At 30.6% G+C, this 21,380-nt stretch overlaps 1 long non-coding RNA gene across 1 annotated transcript in view; it reads right to left on the bottom strand.

Annotated features, from left to right (window-relative positions):
* Positions 1–21,380, bottom strand: part of LOC142320506 (uncharacterized) — a 101,866-nt gene that overhangs the window by 67,920 nt on the left and 12,566 nt on the right. The gene's annotated exons all lie outside the window — the stretch shown is intronic.

The following is a 21,380-nucleotide window of genomic DNA, read 5'->3' as shown; positions in this document are numbered from 1 at the left end:
TCTATTTAAAGATGTACTCGTGTGTGTGTGTGTGTGTATATATATATAAAACAGTTAAACTTATGATTTATTTTTTGTGAGATTACGGGCATCAACTACTATCGTCAATTAACCCTCATGGAAATTTGTAGCGTATGATAAATGCTATATCTGACCGGGATTCAAATCCGGGACCTCTTGAAGATTGATCTATACTTTTTTAAGATTAAAATCGGGTTTGAAATTGGGAAGATATTAAAAGTAAGTTATATCTATATTACATTTCTTTGTTTAGCGTAAGAAATACTATTGAAAATATAATTAGGTTAATTAATTTTAAAAAAATTTTCTTTAACTTACCTAACCTTAAAATTCTATAAATTTTTGTAACCAAAGTTTTTAATCTATCGAGTAAATTTTTTTCTATATGAATTTATTTATATGAACAATAATGAATTTGTTGTTTAAATAGTCGAAATTAATGATATTATTAAAAATACATTTTACAGAACCGTACGATATTGTTGTTCGTTGGTATAAAATGGAGTTCGTGTAAATTTTTTTATTTTTTTACGGATTTAAAATTTGTAAAACGTTATTTACTTATATAAATTCTTCAATAGCTTTCTTTAATTAGTAAAATAATTACGGTTGTAAAGATAGATAAAAATAACTTTCATATTCGTTCATAATGAAGAGATTAAAAAATTGTTAACCTAACATTAAATATTATTTTGTAATACTAAGGTACTCTAATTAATTTTTATTTTTTTTATTTTAATCGCCTACAGAATTATTTTCAACATATAATGAAATAAATATATCGTCTGTAGTTATTTTTTTGTGTAAATAACACTTACATGTAAGTGATTTACGAAAATGCAAACATTAACCTACCGGGTTGGTCTATTAGTTAAACTCGTTATCCTTGTTGACACGATGGTTATTATTAATGCTGAACTGACCATACTGCAAATAAATTGCAAGATCATCATCAAAATTATAAGTTGTTTTCATTTTATTTATTTTTTGTCTTCATTCAATTGACTGGTTTGATGCAGCTCTCCAAGATTCCCAATCTAGTACCGGTCATTTCATTTCGGTATACCCCCGTATATTCTACATCCCTAACAATTTTTTTTTTATGTATTCTAAACTTTGCCTGCTTACACAATTTTTCCCTTCAATCTGTCCCTCCAATATTAAAGCGACTATTCCAGGATGCCTTAATATGTAGCCTATAAGTCTCTTTATAGTTAAAATTAAACTATATTTTTCCAAATGCTTCTTTTTTCATCAATTTGCCTCAACATCTCTTCATTTGTCTTTTTATTCACCCATCTGATTTTTAACATTCTTCTATAGCACCACATTTCAAAAGCTTCTAATCTTTTCTTCTCAGGTACTCTGATTGTCCAAGTTTCACTTCCATATAAAGCGACACACCAAACATAGACTTTCAAAAATAATTTCCTGATGTTTAAATTAATTTTTGATGTAAGAAAATTACATTTCTGACTGAAAGCTCGTTTTGCCTGTGCTATTCAGCATTTTATGTCACTTCTGCTCCGTCTATCTTTAGTAATTCTACTTTCCAAATAACAAAATTCTTCTACTTCATAATCTTTTCTCTTCCTATTTTTATATTCAGCGGTCCATCTACATTATTTCTATTACATTTCATTACCTGTGTTTTGTTATTGTTTATTTTCATGTGTTAGTTCTTGTGAAGGACATTCATTGTTTCTTCTAAATCCTTTTTACTCTCTGTTAGAATTACTATATCATCAGTAAATCGTAGCATCTTCATCTTTTCACCTTGTACTGTTACTCCAGATCTAAACTGTTCTTTAACATCATTAATTAGTAGTTTTATGTAAAGATTTTTTTTTTAACTAACAAAAAAATATACAGAATGCAAAAGCTGTGTGATTAGTATTGTATGATATGACCGCGTACTCGGGAAAGCCACGCAATATATTTTATTTTGTCGGCTTTTTTTATAATATAAATGTACAAAAAAAATAATTCTAATTAATAGAATTTCATTTATTTGTTTATTTAAAAAATAGGCTGTATTTTATTAATTTTAACGTATGTCTATTACAAAAAAAATAAATTCATAATCTGTCAACTATTAACTTTTGAGTTGATCTAATATTTTTTTTTTTGTTTTATTAAAAAGAAAAATTGCTAAATTTAGTAGTAATAGTCCATGAATTTATTAAGAAATTTACGAATTAATTAAAAACAAATAAAACATTAAATATAATGTTTGTAGTTCTCGATACATTTTTATTTCTCCATTGACGTTGTGTATTAATAATCCACATATTAGTTTTACTAACATTATTATTATTATTATTAATTATTTTATTGATAACTGAAAATGGTAATCAAAACATGAAATTCTAATAACTTGGAAAATACGTTTTACAAAAGTATTGTTTATCATACGACCCAAGATGTCGATAATTTATAAAATAAAATTCGAGAATCGACACAAAATATCCGTAGGGAATCATTGAATAATGCAGTATCATCCCACACATCCTGTCAAACAACAGAAGGAGGTCATTCCCAATATTTATTAAAATGAAATGTAAGTAAATAAGAAAACTTTATATTTAATACATAAATCCTTTTAAATAAATTTTTTTCGATATCGTCAACTTTATTAATTTTTTATAATATTATTTATTTGCGACAGTTTTTCCTTAAATTATCAATATAATATTTTTAAAAAACCAAATTTTATCCTGCCGCTATTTTGGGTACATCGTACCAAATTTTTATTAATATTATTTCCGTTATCTTAAAGAAACCTTTAAAATCTTACAAAGAGTGATACAATTTAAAAAATTTGAGTTACAACCTCTGAGACACCCTTCTGAAGCCTTCCGGTCATACGAATTCGGATAGTAGAGTGCCTGGGTGATCGTGCAGGGACTAAACATACAATATGGCTTAGATCCGGCCCCTGCATGATAAGAGGGGAGGTTTTTTAGAGGGTGGGAGCCCCGCACTGCCGTCAGTGCGGGCCTGACGTCGGCTGCCAGAGCTTTTTCTTCCCCCTACGGAAAGAAAAACAAAAAACAACCTAAAACGCGTTTTCGACAATTTTTTTTAATTTCTATCCTAGGTTAATCAAAACTAAAAATTCATGGACATATTTCTTTTATGCGCGCGCGCGTTCACTCGAATTATAATTACAAAGGAGTGTTTAAAAACTGAATAAAATATTTATAAAATTAAACAATGTATTACATACATCATTGTTAATTGAACTATCTTATATATCTCTTATTAATTTTATTATACAACTTCGCTTCCTTCGCTGTTGGTGTCGCAATTTACGTAGTATTCAACGCCCCACTACTAAAATACGTAGTGGGTGCGTTGATCTTGAAGAATTTAATTATAACTTTTTCAAAAATTAAAAATTAAAATTATTATAAACATCAAAATTCAAAGTTATCAAAATTACTAAATTTGAAGAGTAAATTTTACAAGAAGCAACATCAAAATTCAACGTATATCGAATACATAAAACAAAATTTCTGTATGACAAAAATTTAATGCGACAAAATTTCTATATGTGAATGAATATAAATTGTGTACAAAATTATTTTATTAATGTATAATTATTTTAATACAAATATTATCCGCGCGCAAGTGTGTATGTGATTACATATTTTTTTTTTCAGACTGAGATATTTAATTTAAAAATATTTAAAAAATCTGATATAAATTAGGCGTACATAACTTCCTTGTACGCCTATTAAATTACATATACACATTTTTTTTGAAAAGAAAAGTGAAAAGTACATAAAATTTTATTTCATTAATAATTTCTGATATTTTTTAATTTTTTTTTTAATTACTAAATTAATATTTATCGTATTTTTTTTACAATCTGAGGTTAATAATAATTATAGATAAATCAATATATTTAAATAAAAGACAAATTCTCGCCGATGTTTCTTCCCCTTATAAGAGCAAAATAATTCGTTAATTAAAATTTTATTTTGTTCTAACTCTGGAACCGATGAAAAAGTACCACTTATTATATATCGTTGAAAAGCATTCAATGAGGGCTTATTACTGTAGTAATAAATTTAAAAGTTTTGGATTTTGAGTTTTTTTTGGACATTTTTGGTTCAGTCGAATGCAATAAAAATGGGAGGTGTTTAACTAGATGTTACAACTGTCCTAAATCCAAAATTTCAACATCCTACTGCTAATCGTTTTTGAGTTATGCGAGTTACGTACGAACAGATGTCACGCTGAAAGTAGTCAAACTGTATTCAGGGATGGTCAAAATAGATATTTCCATTGAAATCTGAAAACCGCGATTACAATATATGTAAAACTCATCTACGATATTTAATCGATTAATAAATTTTAATTGTTTTTTGTTTACAATATTGAACATTTTGTTTCGTTTAATATCTTTTTCTTTTTGCGTAATTACCTTTATGATAATACTTCAGAGGATGATGTATGAGTGTAAATGAAGTGTAGTCTTGTACTGTCTCAGTTCGATCGTTCCTGAGATGTGTGGTTAATTGAAACCCAACAACCAAAAACACCGATATCCATGATCTAGTATTCAAATAAGTGTTAAAAATAACTGACTTTACTAGGACTTGAACGCTGGAACTCTTCCAAATCAGCTGATTTGGGAAGACGCGTTTACCACTAGACCAAACCGGTGGGTTTCCTTTATTATCTAGTTAAAATACATTTGAATATGATTTGTTTTCTGTAAACTTAATTCGTACCATTTTACTTTATGTATTTTTATGTATTTATTAGCAAAGAGTTATTTTACCAAAAATTAAATTGTATTTCTAACACCAATCTTTTGTCTTTTACTCTTAGCTTTAACTACTAAAAATAAATTTTTTGATAAATTTTTTTTTTCAATCTTTATTCAGGTCAGATTTCACATAACTAAATTTACCCTTTACTTTGTGTCCTGGGAATTACGATCTGCTTTAATTTAACCGAAGGTGCAGAAATTGGGACGAAATCTTTCGGCAACCTACAGTCGCTAACGATGCATTTCCAAACACCTATGTGCATCGAATTTTTATTTTTATTTTTACCATTAAAACATGATTTTTTTCTTTTTTTCTGTTTAGTCTACTGGAATAAACATTCAGATATTACTTCAAAGGATGATATGTACGATTGTAAATGAAGTGTACTCTTGTACAGTCTCAGGTCGACCGTTCCTATAATGTATGGTTAATTGAAAACCCAACCACCAAAGAACACCCGTATCCACGATTTAGTATTCAGATCCATATAAAAGTAATTGTCTTTACTAATACTTGAATACTGGAACTTTCAACTTCCAAATCAGATGATTTGGGAAGACGCGTTCACCACTAGACCAACTCGGTGGGTTATTAAAACATGACCTGAAAATTTCTTACATTCTTTGTAAATCATTCTGTTATTAAATAGCTGTTATTTGAGTGAGTAACGTCTGATATGTGGAAAAAAAATTTGGTTGTTAATATCACTTGAATTTTGTAAAAAAATTTGTTACAAGCATATAATACTTGTATACTTGTAATATTTTTTCGCGTCTTTTCTACGGGCAAACATTTTAGTAAGATTGAGCAATAAATAAAAGTTAAAATTAACAAAACGACCGCAAAAAAAAATTGTTACTCTTTAACGTAGGATAATTAGTAAATTAGAATAATTAATGAGCCTGCGGCTGACAATTTTGTATACAGTACAACTTTTTTCGAACTTTTTTTATCTATTTAAACATATATATATATATATATATATATATACATAAACTATGGTATTCCCGATAACGTAAGGATTCCAACGCGGCGTCATATATCTAAATCGGTTCAGTCGTTGAGCGGCTACGGTGAAAAAACTTACTTACATGTAAACATCCTAAATACATTACACTTCTTTTTAGGCATTCTTTATAAAAAAAATAAACAAAGGAAGTTATATATTTTGTTTAGAGCTTTTTTTTATTACTTTTATGAACATGTCATAGATTAAAAGAGATGTGTCCGTGGTATAAAATAAGGCCCTTTATATTTTTATAAAAGGAATTTTAAAGTTTCAAACTAATCGGAAAATAAATAAATCGAATAGTATAGATAATATGAAAGAAACTATAACGGTTTCATATAATAATTTGTTTTTTTTTTGTTTTTTTTTGTTAACGTAATTAACTGAAACATCAAAAGTATAAGATTCAATTAAACTTTTACATTTAAAAAAAATTTATAGTTGATGAAAAGCGATACAACTCAAAAAAGATAATAAATAAAAAGGGAAAAAAAGAGTTATCAATTAAAGGTCTACTGAAAAGTTCCCGAACATTCTTATTCTTATTTTTTATTATTATTATTGCTGTTTATAATACAGAATATTTCTAAATTAGTTATACAAAAGTAGCGTTTAATACTTTCAAACTTGTTAGATACATCACTCAAAACTTCCACAAGTTTCATCCCCGCGTAACACCATTAGTTCCCGAAGTTCCCACTAGGTGGCACACGCGATATATACAAGAATGGGGGGAGAGGCGGAGCTATCCGATGATGGCATCGGGCACCCTCAAGCTTTGAGAGGGACGCGGGGAGAACAAGGGATGTGCGCAACGAACATCTGGAGCTAGTTAGCGTAGGAACGGGGGGCGCAGCTCCCCAGCAAAGGGGAACTTGGCTGTCCAGAAGGATATTTGATATTTGATAATTGTAATTAATGAAATATTTGACCTTACAAGGGAAGCCACATCGGTTCGAATGAGACTTTATCTCTTTTTTTATAACTTTTTTTTAATGTAAATGTATTGATTTATTAATAATTATTAATCTCAGCTTGTAAAAAAAAATTAATAATTCAATAATAATAAAAAAAAATGTATGAAAAAATATCAAAAGTTGTTAATAAAAATAAGATTTTATAGTTTTCATTTAAAAAAAATGTGTGTATGTAATTTAATAGGCGTACAAGGAGGTCATGTGTCCACATCGGATTTTTTACTTACAATGTAACGCATGCGTACATTACAATAAATGAAGGTATTTTAATATACTTTTATTTATTGTTTATCTATATAAATAAAAATTTAAAGATTCAAAATGTTAAATCTTCACCGATTGCTTTGAAATTTTGACAGAACGTTGGATTCGATAGGCGCGTGTTTTTATATATCTAAGATGTCACAGCTGTGACATGTAAAATCATGCTTTTTTAGAAAAAACAGCGCTATCTGTTGGACGTAAACGCAACACACGCTATACTAAATATTTTTCGATTCCATTTCAGTGTTTCCAATATGTGTATCCGCTATAGACTAAAAAACCTCTGGACCGATTAACGCACGGGGAAAAAGGGAAAATCGATAAAACTAAAAGGCAAAAATGTAAAAAGGGGAAAATTGAAAAAAATTGAAATGGAAATGGAAAGGTGAAAGGAGAAAAAATAAAACTGAAAAGAGGGTAAAGGAAATAGAAACGGGGGAAGGAAATGAAGAAAAAGGGGGAAATGGGTGAAAGGGAAAGGGAATAAGGTAAATGTGAAAATGATAAAAGGGTAAATGGGGGGAAAGGAACAGGGGAAAAGGGAGAAAGAGTAAAAGAGAAAGTTTAAATTTTGTGAAGTTCCGTATGTTAATTTTGTTACCTTTTATCAAACTTTTAATTGCGCGTGCACATTAATGTCACGTAATGACACATCAATGTCATGTAATGATGCACGTGTCAATTTTTTTTTTTTTGTCTTCAGTCATTTGACTGGTTTGATGCAGCTCTCCAAGATTCCCTATCTAGTGCTAGTAGTTTCATTTCAGTATACCCTCTACATCCTACATTCCTAACAATTTGTTTTACATATTCCAAACGTGGCCTGCCTACACAATTTTTCCCTTCTACCTGTCCTTCCAATATTAAAGCGACTATTCCAGGATGCCTTAGTATGTGGCCTATAAGTCTGTCTCTTCTTTTAACTATATTTTTCCAAATGTTTCTTTCTTCATCTATTTGCCGCAATACCTCTTCATTTGTCACTTTATCCACCCGTCTGATTTTTAACATTCTCCTATAGCACCGCATTTCAAAAGCTTCTAATCTTTTCTTCACAGATACTCCGATCGTCCAAGTTTCACTTCCATATAAAGCGGCACGTATTGACACGTGTATCACTTCACCGCCTTTCGTTCGAATATGAGCCAGAAATAGATTATTCGTCACATGCATTAATTGTCATTTACAATATGGACAAAGAATCCCAACGGTCTCATGCATTTAAATACAAAGGTGAATCGGCCAGTCTTTCCTGCGCATCAGGAAAAGTTTCATTGCCACCATTGAATTCTCCGCCAGAACCATTGAAAACACTACTGGCTTGAGCCACATCTCAATTGAAATTGTTTTTGCGTAAAATTCTTAAATTTAATTCTCGCTTCCAAATGACAAAAATCGTTCAGAACGAGGACGGTCGTAATTTTGAATCAACATTTTAAGATTCAGGGTCAAGTTTATCATCAAATCGGTTCTTTGTTCTCAATGCCTGATGGCGTTCCAAACCTTTTTCAAATCAATTTCACTGGAAATGAGGAGCAACAAATTAACACACGCTGTTAATACAACCACATCGAACAGATGGAGAAGGGAGAAATAGCGGCAACTTTGGAAACGTTTTTGCGTTGGCAATTGCTTCATCAGGCATTGCAACGACATTGCTTAAGAAGGGCGGACTGCGCATTCATCACTCAAGTTGCCATTGAACATTCTCACAAATCCAGACGCAATGTGTAACATAAAGAAGCATTCAGGCGTGTTGAAGTTTAGAAAAAATGCAAAATTATTATCTGGGATGAACGCAGTATGGCTCACAAGCATTCACTTGAAGCTCTCGATAGAACGCTGAATGATCTCATAGTTCGAGTTGTGATAACTGTACGCGTGATGGCGTCAGGTATTTTAAAAATATTTTTTTTTTACATATTTTTCATCAAACGGTCCAAACAATTTATAATTAATTTGAAAATGTTCTTTAGTTTTGGATTTACAACGTTTGAACAGGACAACGTCTGTCAGATCTGCTAGTATATATATATATATATCTAGCAACAGCGAATCATTGCCAGGTGTGCTAGTATATATAAACAATTAGATTGTTTTCCGTGCGGTATGTGGAAAAAATTGATTTCATTTTTAATGTTTTACAACTTATTTTTTTTAATAAAAAAATTTGTAGGTTTTCAATCGTTTCAAGCAATATGACATTTTGTTGGTAAGTAGTTTTTTCATGAAATATATATTTTTTTTAAATATTGATTCTGAAAAGTAGATTAAGAACAAATTTCATAAATTTAGTCCTTTTAACCCGTCACTATTTTAAGATAAAGCTCAAAACCAGTCAATATGAAACTTTTTAAAAATATATTACATCAATCAAGCATGTGTGTATGTATATATATATATATATGTATATATACATAACTTTAATAATCAGTTATAGTATGTATTGTACTAATCAAATAATCTTGCTTAGCTCTAGTGTTATACAATATATTTCCTTATGACACAATTACTACTTTTCCAATCGACGTTAAAACTGTAGGATTTCCCAGGTTGACAATTTGACAGTTACTTCAGTAATATTTTGTTCTTTAAAAATATTTGACAGCTAGTTTTTTTCTTGTTGGCAATGTCAGATATCAAACTTATTGATAAAAAAAATGTAATTACTGAATTTTTATGTCGATACATCTAAACTATTATATAAAAACGAAGAAGGTTTTTGTTTGTTCGGTATAAAAAGAAAAACTACGAAACCAAATTTTTACCCTTTTTTTTTGGCTGAGAAGGTTTTATACATGTATTTCAATTAGAAGAAAAAAATATATATATACAGCTAGTTAGGCCCTTCGGGTGGGTCACCCTGGCGGGCGGTGTCTCCGAATGGGATTATTAGGTATCCAAAATTGATTAACTCCTGCGTAAAAATCTTTTTTTTTTTGAATGATGAAAGTTGATATAATGAAAGTTAAATTAGAAATTTAACTCTAGGACATTGATACTAACAAATCGGGATTTTCCGCTAGTGATCGGTACATTCCGGTGCCTACTTTTTGCTTATAGTTCATTATTTGATGAAGAAAAGCAATCAGATAAATAAAAAAATGTTTATTAACTAGCAGATCCGGCAATGCTTCGCTATTGCTAGATTTGAGTATATATATATAGATTTAATGAACACAATTGAAAGTTTGCTAAAACATTAACAAAATGAACATAACGGAACTTCACAAAATTTAACGTTTCCCTTTTACCCTTTCTCCCTTTTCCCTTTCACCCCTTTTCTTTTTCCTTTTTCCCATTTTCATTTTTACATAACTGCCTTTCCCTCCTTTTGGCCTTTATTTTTCCAAATTTCCCGCCTTCTTTACCCTTCCCCTTTTCCATTCCCGCTTTCCTTTTTCATTTTCTCCTTTCCATTTACTTTTTCCCGTTTTCCCCTTTTTTATTTTTTCATTTTCCCCTTCTTCCGTTTCACCTTTTTCGATTTTTTCCCTTTTACGAATTTTCCCTTTCTCCCTTTTCCCCGCGCGTAAATCGGTCCAGTAGTTTTTTAGTCTATAGCAGACACACATATCGGAAACATTGAAGTTGAATCGTAAAATATTTAGTATAGCGTGTGTTGCTTTTATGTCCAACAGATACCGCTGTTTTTAAAAAAAAAACCATCTTTGGTGTGACATCTTGGGTATATAAATCGTAGGTATATAAAAACACGCGCGTATTCAAACGCAACGTTGTGTCAAAATTTTTAAAGCAGTCAGTGAAGAACTTTCGGAGATTTAATATTTTGAACAAACGAACATTTACATTTCTATTTATATATATATATATATTCCGCATATATATCGATATATCAACATATAATAACACAATAAGTATACACCTGATCACCACGAGATATGTACTAACGAGTCGAAATTTTCCGCTATTGATCGGTACATTCCGGTGCTAACTTACACACGCACACACACATACAGACCCACATACTAATGTTAAGTTTGGTTAAATTATATTTAGAAATAAATAAATGTAAATCGGTATAAAAATGTTAATATAATGGTTATATAGGGTCATATTAACAGTAACCAAAAAGTGAACCCCAGAGTGGACCCAGAATGGAGTCTCACTACTCTGGTAAGATTGTGCGAGCAGTTCGTGCGAGACGAGACCAATCATCAACATCAACTGGTATTAAAAACGGGCTGCCCCTGGGGCATTGTTTAAAGAAGTGCAATGGGGTGCTCTTATAATATCTTTACAAACAATCGGCCGATTTTCAAAATTCAAACGGGATATTTGTTAGTTGGTTGAAGACAAACATTTTCATCTATCAGGCACACTCACGATCTAACAGATCTCGGATATTAAAAAATGTTGTTATATCTACGCAACCGAATTTATGATTTTCAAAATTCAAAAGAAGTATTTACTAGTATAGTATAAAAAATTCTTTACGGAACGCCGGAAGGCGGAGGTAGATTTCACCGGTGCGAAGTAGAGGATAAAATATATTTAAGTTAAGAAAAACTTCAAATTTACTCAATACGACAATGTTTACATATGAAAAAAGTTTCATATGTTTAGCATACGACAAACCCCCATCTTCATACAATTCCGGCAATATTTTGGTTATTCCTTACCGTAAGGGTTGGTCATATCAAAATTTGTTTTTACAAAAGTTTTAGGTAATGTTTAGAGGAGTAACGACCACTTTAAACCGATTCGACACTGCGCCTATTAAAGGTAGATATGATATTTTGGCTTCAAAACCTCATTCTTTTCACCCCCCCCCCTGGGCCAATGGTAGGTGATGTCAAAAACTTTATTCAGATAATAAGTTTTAGGCCCTTATCCAAAGAATAGTAGGAACTTTAAAAGAATTTGATTTTTTTTTGAAAAAGCCCCCCAAAATTTCCACCTCCATGGTCCGATTTTGCCCATTAAGAAACTCGACCAAGATATTAGGTTGTTATATTTTATGTATCAATTCGAAAGTGGTTGGCGCAAAATTACGGCAGTTATGGTGTACACAAAAAGTGAAATATATATATATATAGTAACCAAAACAAAAATTAATTGATATACTTCGAAAAATCTCGACTGTGCTACACCGAGATCAGCTGTAGAGTTCAATGAGAATAGAGGTAGTAGTGTCGGCAACGGTTTGAGAATCGAACCCGCTGTTATCGAATTCGATGTTTTACGATGACAGGGCAAAGTGGAACGCCGTATGCTGCAAGTAATATTGTGCTGATTTATGACGGTGCATAAATTACAAAGGACTACCCTAGATAGAGCTGTCGTACATCTCAGCACTCGTATCTTTGCCAAGAGCCAGGCCTACGTAGCACTGAGTCGCGTGAGACAATTAGAGAATTTATCAGGTACTTACGTATTAGCCCGTCGACCAATAAATTGCAAACTTTTGGGTTATTTTTAATATCGACCGATAAAACCATTTATATTTATTTATTTTATAAATATAATTTAACCAAACTTAACCTACGGTCGCTTCGCTGGCTAATTCTGACTAGTTAACACAGTAATGTTTTTTAGTATTTAAATAATAAGTTTAACCCACCGGGTTGGTCTAGTGGTAAACGCGTCTTCCCAAATTAGGTGATTTGGAAGTCAAGAGTTCTAGCGTTCAAGTCCTAGTAAAGTCAGTTATTTTTACACGGATTTGAAAACTAGATCGTGGATACCGGTGGTTTTTTCCGTGGTTGGGTTTCAGTTAACGACACATCTCAATAATGGTCGAACTGAGATTGTATACACTTCATTTACACTCATACATATCATCCTGTGAAGTATTATCTGAAAGGTAATTACCGGAGGCTAAATAGGAAAAAAAGAAATAATAAATTCAGTAATTATTTATTATTTTAATAATCAAAAGATCACTGTGTTAATTAGTCTAGTTTAGCGAGCGTAGGTTAAGTTTGGTTAATTTATATTTATAATTATAAGAAAAAAGTTTGTATTTTTAATATATAAAATATTTTAATGTTCCCGTAACTTTGAAATATTTTCAAGGTTACGGGATCATGATTGTTATGGTCGACGGGCTAATGTGTAAGTACGGTTTATCTATTAGTTGTCTGGATCTCAGAAAATTTCTGTATAATCCCCACAGTAAAAAGTATTTCGGGGAATTCAATCGCTTTTGAAATCTGTAAGTTTACATTATTATACGACAATTAAAATAATAAATATATTGAAATTATTACTTATTTAATTTAATTAATAAATTAAATAAGTAATTATTAAATTACTTATTTAGTAATAAGTAAATAAATAAATAAATAAATAATAAATGGCTCAGTACGTTAAATACCTTATATTCAGAAATCGTTAATTTTTCTCGATGATAAAAAAATATATTATATAATAATATTTTCACGTTCAACGAAATTAGTTAAATGTAGTCGGGAAGCTTTAAATAGTAATTGTCGTATTTAAAAGAGCTCTTTAAATTTTTTTTTTATCTTCTTATCGATGTAACACCTGGCGATTTAAAGTTTAAATACCACCTCCTATTTCTATAATATGAAAAATACATGTAAAAATTAAAGCTATCTGAATGATTTTATTTTATTAAATACTACATAACGATGTTTAGTCCTTTATTATAACACCTTGTTTTTGTTTTTTTTTGTAGTTACGATTTATTGTCGTTTTTTAGTTAAATTTATTTTTTATTTTTTGGGAGTTGTGTTTTTTTTTAATTTTTATATTGTTTTTATTATTGATGATTTTTCAAAAATGTTTGATCCGCGATGTTTTAAAATATTTTTTTTAAATTAAGTTATAATCATCCGATGATAAATATTAATTACAAACTTGTAGAAATGTTACAAACGATTAAAATAAATGCATAATTAATTAAAATAAAAATTAATTAATTACAATGTAATGTTAATAAATTATAGTAATTTAATTGATAAATAAATATAACGTTGCATTTTTAAATTTATTTAGACAACAGGCTGAAAGAATATTCAAATTGTTATATTATATATAATATAATCATAAAAATAATTATTTTTTTTTAAAAAATCGAATACAATAAATTTTTTTTAAACGCTCATTAATAATATAAATTATTATATACTAGTCGTCTAGGGTTCGCATAGCTTGCCCTTCCCGTCTAGCAACAATCATGTTCATTAACCTTATGCTTATGAGAATAATAACATTTAAAGCCTGTTCAATTTATTAAAGCTATCTGTGTACTGTTCTTCAGAGCAAAAAATTAGTCAGTACCGGATTCGAAACTTTGTTAAATATACGCATTTCAGAATAGTCGGCCTCCAACTTAAAAATAGTATTTTATGGTTGGTTACCTGTTTTTCATACAGGTAAAAATGTATTTTGTTAGGTCTCTAGCGTTACCCGATTAGATTGATCGTACTTTGTTTCTCATTTTTACTTCCTAGTACAAAGTACAGAAAGTATTGCGATCGCGAAAAATTTCGGTTTTCGGATTTCAACGGAAATATCCATTTTGACCATCCCTGAATTCATTTTGACTAGTTTTGAGGGTGACGTCTGTACGTACGTCTATGCGTACATATGGAACGGAACGCAAGAACGGCGGGAGTTTCAATATTTCTCCCTACAGATCGCAGAGCCTGGACAATGTCCCTTGCTCCTATATTCTACCTTTCTATATGCTACCTTTCTATTATGCTACCTTCTATATGCTACCTTTCTATTATCCGGCAGATTTCATGGGTTATTTAGTAGCGGTTATAAATTTTAAATTTTATTTATGGACGGATTTGGTGATTTGCGTTCCTATCCGTATGGACCAGCGTGAAATTTATTTACTGGGTCTGACCGTGGGAGACTAAGCTTTTGAGCCTAGTACTCACGCCGTGATTCCCCTTCAGTCCATCCGCTGAAGTCCTTTCGGTACCAATCCCTTATGGGCTAGCAGGAGTGCCCCTAACGGAGCCCTAGTTATTTGGAGGGAGTAATGCGCCCCTTTCTCAGGAGGAACTCGCATGTGCTAACTGAATTAAATTGTGGTCTCTTCGTGAGATGGTGTGGGGTGTTGTCTAGGTTTTTATAGTTTTAACAAAATTTAATTGTGAAAACGGTAACTTTCGCGGCCGGAATTTTCGCGCGGTTTACATTTATAGGTTACGCGATATAGCGGCTCCTAAGCCAGGTTTGTCATTTTTTGACTTCCGGACCGCCTCTTCACGGTGGTTCGTCTAATACGCCATTAGGTCACCTACGTATTTATCTGGCATAATTAAAAAACGATCAGTCGTTTTGGATTTAAGACTGTTGTAACATCTAATTGTGTACCACCCTTTTGATTGCAATCGATTGACGCAAAAGTGATCCAAAAAAAAGCCAAAAATCCAAATTTTTTTGGATTTTGGACTTTTTATTAACTGTAGTAATAAACGCTCATTAAGAGCTTTTCAACGATGTATCATAAGTGGTACTTATTTTCATTGGTTCCAGAGTTATAGCCAAATACAATTTTATTAATGAAATATTTGGTTCTTACAAGCGGAAGGCACATCAGTTCATTTCCGACTACTTTTCCTATTTTTTAATTTAAATATATTGTTTTATTAATAATTATTAACCTGTGATTGTTAAAAAAAATCTTTGCAATAAATAATAATTCAATAACGAAAACAAAATTCATTAATAAAAATTGGAAGATCATATCTCGCTTTCAAATGAAACAAGTTTAAATGAAGTGCAGAAAAAAACGTGTATTTGTAATTTAATAGGCGTACAAGGAAGTCACGTGGTGTCCACATCAGATTTTTTTTGTGGAACAGTTTCTGAGCAACTTAATTTTAAGAATGGATTCGTTTACAATATTTACTGCTTTTCTCTCAAGAACGGTAAATTTGATTATTTCAGTGAGAGTCATAATTACCAGCTCTGCAATGTTGGAGAATTTAATAAATATTTGTAATTAATTTTAATAAATATGTAGATAGAAATTTATTAAATATACCGGTTATTTTACAAATTCTCCATATTAATATATTTTAAATATTAAAATCGACTATAAGCAATAATTAGTGAATTTATTATTTAAATAAATAAATTACTGTTAATTAGTAAGATTAGCGAGCTTACCGAGTACACAGTATATGTAACACAGTATAATACACAGTACTGTGTAACCCACCAGGTCGGTGTAGTGGTGAACGCATCTTCTCAGATCAGCTGATTTGGAAGTCGAGAGTTCCAGCGTTCAACTCCTAATAAGGTCAGTAATTTTTACATGGATTTGAATACTGGATCTTGGATATCGGTGTTCTTTGGTGGTTGGGTTTTAGTTAACCACACATCTCAGAAAAGATCGACCTGAGACTGTACAAGACTACACTTCATTTACACTCATACATATCATCCTCATTCATCCTATGAAGTAATACCTGTAATTCCTGGAGGCTAAAGAGGAAAAAAGAAAAAAATACCGTGTGCCGGCCTCCATGGCACGAATGATAGCGTCTCGGCCTTTCATCCGGATGTCCCAGGTTCGAATCCCGGTAAGGCGTGGATGCATTTATCACACTCTACAAATCATTCATCTCATTCTCTGAAGCGATATTTAACAGCAGTCTTAGAGATTTAAAAAAAAAAAAAACGAAACAAAAAAGAAGTTAATACGTACTGATGAAATGTTCCTTTTTTCTCTTTGTCGTAGGAGAAGGAAAAAGCTCTACCAGCCACACCGTCTGCCCACGCAAGACGGTAGGTAGTGTTGGGCTCTGACTACAAAATCTCCCCCTTATATAGCAGCCCGGTTACCCGCCTTATGGCATTACTTACGGACTGCTGTACCCTTGCGGGCTTCCACGAATTATTTGGGGAGTCCTGGTCGTATCAAAAATAGTGAAAACCCGGAGGGGCCACAGACCGCCTCCTCACCCTAACTGTTCCATCATCTACCAACGTATTTAAAACTGCTACCCTTCTTTCGCAATCTTCTTCCTTAATATTTTTCTTACTCATGAGGGATATTGCCTCCCAATATACCTTGCTGAAGAGCAGTTTCTCCAATAAAGTTAGTGCACTAACTGCCCAACTATCGCCAGACACGTCCTTCGCTCAGTAGCCTACTTTTTGCATACGAGTTATAAAGTTTAATTAATATATAAAAATGGAAGCATTAATATCGGCCCAGCAGTTTGTTATTTTTAAAAAAATGTTTGTAAAAGCAAAATAAAACACAAGAGTATTCTAATTTGATTTAACCCCATGCCGGTCTTCGTGGCGCGATTGGTAGCGTCTCGGCCTTTCATCCGGTGAAAATGGTAAATACTTTACATATTTCTGATTAATTGTTACTTAAAAACAAATTCAAATATTTCGAAAAAAACATTCAGCAAAAATGACCCAAAATTTTTTTTGAATAATCAGTCTTGGATTTGTTCCTCGAGAGATAAATATGTCTCTCACAGCACTCAACCTGTTTTTCACATTTTTTGAAGTTAATACATTTTTTTACCTGGGATACTTATTTTACATTTATTTTTAATATTATTCATTATTTCTTAAAATATACACTTTTTATTTGGTTGCTAAAAGTTATTGTTTTTATCACATTTTATATATATATATTCTTTTTAAGTATAATAATTTATTTTACTTATTTTTAATTTCTCAGTATAGTACAGCCCAGCTCCGCTATAACTTAACTTGATATACCGCGGATACAGATGTAACGCGGATTTTAACTTATCCCCCAAAAATTATCTGAAAAAATAAAATAGGATGAAGAAATAACTTGTTTCTATGTAAGTACACATTATACTGTATTAGCCTTTTCTATTAAACCATTATTGCTTGATTTTTTTCCTATTTTTTTTAATTGTTTCTCTTTGTGATTTAAAATTTACTTCTCAAAATAACGTGGGTGTCACGTAAGTCCCCCGATAACCATGTTATAGCGGGGTTACACTGTATTCATGCCAATTTTTATTAGAATCTTAAATTCATTCATTTAAGACACGAATAGTTATTTATTAATAGACACCCACATAGAATCTAATATTAATTTGTTAGATCAGCTGGAGTTATTTGATTCAACTCCTGCTTCGGTTGATATTTTCTATCCATCACACTTTCCATTGTTTTTATTTTCAAGAAAAAGTAAATAAAAAAAAGCTTTGTAAAATATAATTACATAAAACTGCCTTTTTTGTCAAATTTTTACTCATTTAACGATGATAGATGTTTATTGGTACCTGATTGGTATGTTTATTGTACCTGATTAAGATTATTGAGTTGAAGTCCTTGTTTGTAGTAGTTAATAACTCAACAAAATTAAAGAATTTTTAGAGAAGTAGTGTTAGACTTAGGAGTTCTGAAATTAGTCAGTCAAAAGAATTTGCCTTTGAAAATGTAGGACTGGGAAAGATGATAAGATTTTACATTAATATTTTTCAAAAAGGTAGGACATGAGATAAGATGAAATTGTAAATATTAGATGAGATTAGAAGGCCTGGATTTACCTATTAAGATTATTGTGCAACCATCAGATAGAATATGGATTTCTCTTTAAGATGTTTGTTGCTGAGGGTAGGTTTTTTGTGGATTTTTCTTCTTGTAGAGTCAAGGAGTACATTACATGATTTGTAAGTGTTGTAGAGCAAAATTTTGTCAATGTGCTACACTCTGTGCACATTGTGGTAACGAGGATCCCAAGCATGAAGAATATCCCAAAAGGTCTGAGGCCCCTACATGTGTAAATTGCCGAAGATCGTCCAAGGTTTGCAAGCACTTGGTTGATAGTATGGACTGTGGTTGTTATTTGAGAGCGTTGAGACATATTTTAATTCATTGCATGGTTAGATTTAGAGCAAAATTCTATGAAGATGTTAGTAAGAATAGAATATCTTGGTCAAGGCATATCCCACTTGGGAATTGCTACATTGAAGGGAAAAATATGGCTTTAAAAAGGAAAGAAAGAAGGAGATTGGGATGCTTACAGACATAGCAAAGTAGCTATAAAAAAATGGAGGAAGATGCTCAAAATAAAAAAAAAATTAGCGCATTCTCTTGAAATGTATAGAAAGACATTCAGCTAAGATGAAGATTTTGTCAACATTTTATACTGAGAGTATGGTGGAAATAAATTATTTAAATTTTTAATAAGAAGTATTGAAATGTCAGTACTTCCATCAAACATATAGTTTTTTTTTTGTTCTTTAAACAAATAATCTTTTAATTAATTTTTTTAACTATATTATTTTAGCTTACAGTTTTTTAATGTTTATTTTTTATTAGCAATATTTTGAATGGATGTGGTTGTCTAGGTGTTAAACAAAGGGCAGGTTGTTTGTCTTATTTAGAAGACCCACATGGTTTTCGTAGTCTTCTGGCACAGACTCTTACATCTGATAAAGCAGTTTCATGGAGTGTTCCTGTAAGTATATTATATTTTATTTTTATTAATCTATTAAAAACATTTACCCATACTATATATATAGATTTGAAAATGTTTCATTAATATTTTTTCTCAGTTTAGTTCAATTTATTTTTTACGTTCATTAATCATAATTAATTAAAAAATAATTTTATAGAAAAGGAAAAAATTAGAGAGGAGGATCATTTTTTTACTTGTATAATTGTCTTTACTTGGTTCTTGCATGAAAGAATCATATAATTTTTAAGGAGAACAATGAATTCTGTTTAGTGTGTGTGTCATCATGTGCGTGTGTGTGTGTGTGTGTGTGTGTGTGTGTGTGTGTGTGTGTGTGTGTGTGTGTGTGTGTGATTTGTGTATTATAATTGCTATGAGGGTTACGGACTTATTTATTATTTACAAAAATAGCTTATCTTACTAGTAACATACCAATGTATTGAAAAACATAATAAATTATGATATGATATATGGCACACAAAAAAAAGAAGGATTTTGTGGTCATAAATACGTCACTTTTACTTGAGGTCTCTAAATATCTTTTCCGACAAATGATATCGGTAAACATGTAACACATATAACGATTCGTAATGAATAAGATTATACAGTAAAAATGGTTTTTTTGTCAATCTGAATAGCCTTTTGAGTGGTGGGAATTTTTATAAAACGTAGTTTCAGAAAACTACTTTTCACTAACATATCTTCTTTCAATAACATATTGTCACTGTGTGACAACTTTGTACATGTGTGAACGGTTTATCTCAGGAAACTTCCATAGTGTCAGTTTTACTAGTAGTTTATTCTTAATAGTGGTACCTTAAATAAATGAAGTTATTTTTAATTTCATCATTAAAACTAATATCTGTTCTAATATCAAAGTAATGATAAATTAATATATATATTTTTTTTTTTTTTTTTTTACTAGACAGCATTTAAATTATGAAAAACAAATAAAAAAACAATTTTTAAAATCAATTTAGATAACAGACTTAGTAAACCATTTAAAAAATTAATTTCAACAGATTTTTCCTAGAGATTCTGGTGATATTTCATTAATCGTTACCAAATTTAACATATCTCACGTAAAAATTAATAACTCGTTTATTTCTCTTATAAGGAAACATTTTAATAAAATTTATTTAATGATATTAGAAGAGAACTAATAAATATTAAATCGGATACTTCCAGAATTACCCGATTTAATAAATACCCTGGGTACCCGATGGTCAAAAGCAGTTTCACTTGTCTGTAGAAATACAGATTGAAAATTTTCAAACTTTATTAGTAAATTAAATTTGACTGTTAATCATGCTCATTGAAATTATAATATTAAAGGATTAACATCTCAAATATGGTAATACAGTTACATTTTCAGATGTACTCCGACTTAAATTTTTTTACTTTGCACAAATATTTTGCTGCTATGTTCTCCATATATGGCTTTATTATATAGTATCAAATCATTTTTTATTACCTTCTTTTGCAGTTGTTCAAAAATATATAAAGCAAATATATATATATATATGTCATGTATAAAGTTTTTCAGTGTTTAAATATATTCAGAAATTAACAACATCTAACAGAATGTTTTATTTTTAAAATTGCTCTCCGTAATCATCCTGATGAAAAACATAATATATCATAAATAACAATACATATCTGAAACGTTAACAAGAATAGATACCAATTAATTATACTATCTTCCTAATACCTCCAAAAAAAAGGCGTGGAAAGTTTTCAAAAAGATGTTTTAGTTGCTGAAAATGGAATGGATGACACTTGGAGCATTACTGATTTAAGGGGGATCTGTTTGAAGAATAGAGAAAGGAAAGACAGCCTTCAACAAATACTGTGATTTAAATTACTTAAATTTATGTTTATACTTAGTCATATTTATTAATCTCTTCATA

Source organism: Lycorma delicatula, chromosome 2, assembly GCF_047948215.1.
Source record: "Lycorma delicatula isolate Av1 chromosome 2, ASM4794821v1, whole genome shotgun sequence".
In the NCBI taxonomy this organism is placed as follows: domain Eukaryota; kingdom Metazoa; phylum Arthropoda; class Insecta; order Hemiptera; family Fulgoridae; genus Lycorma; species Lycorma delicatula.
The sequence above is the reverse complement of the archived record's forward strand: the minus strand, read 5'-3'. Positions and strand labels throughout refer to the sequence as shown.